Source organism: Belonocnema kinseyi, chromosome 2, assembly GCF_010883055.1.
Source record: "Belonocnema kinseyi isolate 2016_QV_RU_SX_M_011 chromosome 2, B_treatae_v1, whole genome shotgun sequence".
Classification (NCBI taxonomy): Eukaryota; Metazoa; Arthropoda; class Insecta; order Hymenoptera; family Cynipidae; genus Belonocnema; species Belonocnema kinseyi.
Genome location: NC_046658.1, coordinates 74,598,594 through 74,601,168, shown reverse-complemented (window position 1 = coordinate 74,601,168; position 2,575 = coordinate 74,598,594). Strand labels below are relative to the sequence as shown.

The window sequence follows — 2,575 nt, the reverse complement described above, 5'->3', positions numbered from 1 at the left end:
TACCTCGGTAAACTACCAATAATTAAATATCTGCAAAGCATACAATTTATTTCCTAGATTAGTTATCTCTTCTGTTCGAGTTCCATGCAACATGAAGCTTCAATTTGCAACACATCTATCTTCACATCACTAATTTTCATGCTTTGCAAGACTGTTTCATGCATCTTAAAGCATTTCATTATCAGCTTGAAGTTTCAATACTTTTGAGACTATCACTTTGTTTATTGCCTCAATTTTTCCACTAAAATTAACCTCCAATACTTGCTTCTAACACAAATTTGGGCAAGAGATTTATTAACAATTATTATTATTATTATTATTATTATTATTATTATTAGTAAACACATGCAATTTGTTTCAATAAATCAATTGAATTTTCTTAATTTTTAAGTATTAACTATTTTTAAAATTGTTTACAAGTCCAAATGGAGACACGCGTACGAGAAAAGTACAGTTTTATTTTCTTCGACATTTTTACAATTGCAAATACATCCCATTCAGCAGAAAATTTTTAGATTTACAGTACTAGAAAATTGTAATTTTTTTCTTTTTTTATAATTTCTGCAAAAAACTAATACCTTCTCATTATATTAGGCATGTAAAAATATAATGGAATTTTTCTAGTTGTTGTTGTCCTAACAACATTTCTCCAGAGTAGAAATATTTTCAAACTTTTTTGGAACATGAATTTCGAACTGTACAGATTCAAGAAAAATGAAGTGGAAATTTTCTGGTAATTTTTTCCCAAGGAAATTCGTTATGAGCAGAACGTATTTTGAAATTTTTTTAGTACTTTTGTAATTCTTATTTTATTTAAAAAAAATTACCACCAAGATTTTTTTAGAGTTTTTGGAAAGGTGCAGAAGTCAAACTGCAATAAAAAGGCATATAATGAAAGATATGCAAAAAATAAATGAAAAATATTGTCTTGTCCACTATATATTTTTTCAGTGTATCAAAGCTATGCCACTTCAATTTTCAACAACTTATGTCCTCTTTGTTACTAATTATTATGAACAATTTCAATTTTTATTGGCATAATCAGATATTGGTCTTTGAGACAAATCCAAAAATATAAAAATCTCAATTCCGATGAAAAGTTGAATTAACAAATTTCTAAATCTGTAGAGAAGAATACTAATTTGTCTCATACCAGATACGTTTGGAACTTTATACAGAATCCTAACGGGCTTCCAATGAGACTTTTTTTACTTTGTTAATTTTTATTCGAAAAAACCTTTGATGGTGATCAGAAATAAACTCAATTTGAGATCAATGCTTTCAGAGGTCAATTACAATGTTTGAAGAGGCAAGGATATTGCTAGAAATGATAGTGGAATGATCATATTTCGTTACAGATGAGATTGGCGATTCGGTTGAGCGTTGCTAACATGTTCAATTCAACAAGCGCCGATACGCATTTCCTACAATAAATTGATTACCGCGAACCGAGAATAATTAATGTGCCTTGCGAATCGCTTTACGAGTTCCTGCATCTTTTCCTGTCTTATTTCGCTGATTACAAGAAAGTCAAGAGAAACCCATTAACGGAAGAGAGCTCGTTATCCAATTCACAGAAATCGATAGACTGCCTTTTTGTATTGCCGTCAAACATTTCAAGAATATTCCCTAGTTTTCCCGGTGATATTTTTGAAGAATATAAAGAGTGATTGAAGGTACTGTAGGATGTCACAGCTACGGAGAGATCAAGAGCAATTCAAGGTCAAGGATAATAAGTAATTATGTCATGACGAGCTTTGGAAGGAAGAAAGGTAGAGACAAAGTAGAGGAAAAGAAACGTTATAAGACAGTAAAACCTTTACAACTGGCCACCGCCCTGTTATTTGCGGGGGTGGTCTTCGGTTCCCGTTTCCTTCAAGAAGATGGTTTGCAGTGCCGACTTCTAGAGCCGAGGTAGTAACTACCGGCTATCGATAACTGCCACTTACCCAACTGCATCACTTCCGGTTTCGACCTACCGTTTACGAGTTTACGGCCCACCAGTCACGTACCGAGCCCTCTGGAGGGAGTGGACTTGTTGAAATTACCAATCGACTAATTGGCCCTTGCCCTCTGACTCCGTAAGCCACGAGATAAGGGTTGCCGTCGGAAGTCAACAATGAACGTGGCAAATTGATCGCTTATGAAGCGATTCGCTCTTTTGCTGATTATTAAATATATCTAGGGGCATGCTCTGCTATTAACGTGTTCCGGAAGCGGGGAATATTACTAGTAATGGATTCATTTCAAGAATGGGAAATTGGAGGTACAGGGAATGGAAATTCCTTCAGATTATGTTATTATGCAGATCCAAGATGGTTTCATAAAGTAATGTTTGTAAGTTGCAAGCAGCAAGTTCCCAAGTGAAAAAAGTCCCATTGGCATCCCATTAGACTTCCAAATAAAGTCACACCAAAGTACTGGGTTTATGGGACTAATCAGTTTTTTTAAAAGTTCTTATAGGTTTTACTTTCTAATAAAGTATTGGATGCTGCATACGGCTTAGTTTTTTCATCATGAAAAATACCAATTATAATAACAAATTTGAATAATAAAAAAATTAATTTTCCTTAAA

At 33.5% G+C, this 2,575-nt stretch overlaps 1 protein-coding gene across 2 annotated transcripts in view; it reads right to left on the bottom strand.

The window, feature by feature from the left end:
* Nucleotides 1-2,575, bottom strand: part of LOC117167625 (homeobox protein aristaless-like) — a 171,263-nt gene that overhangs the window by 69,559 nt on the left and 99,129 nt on the right. The window lies entirely within an intron of this gene.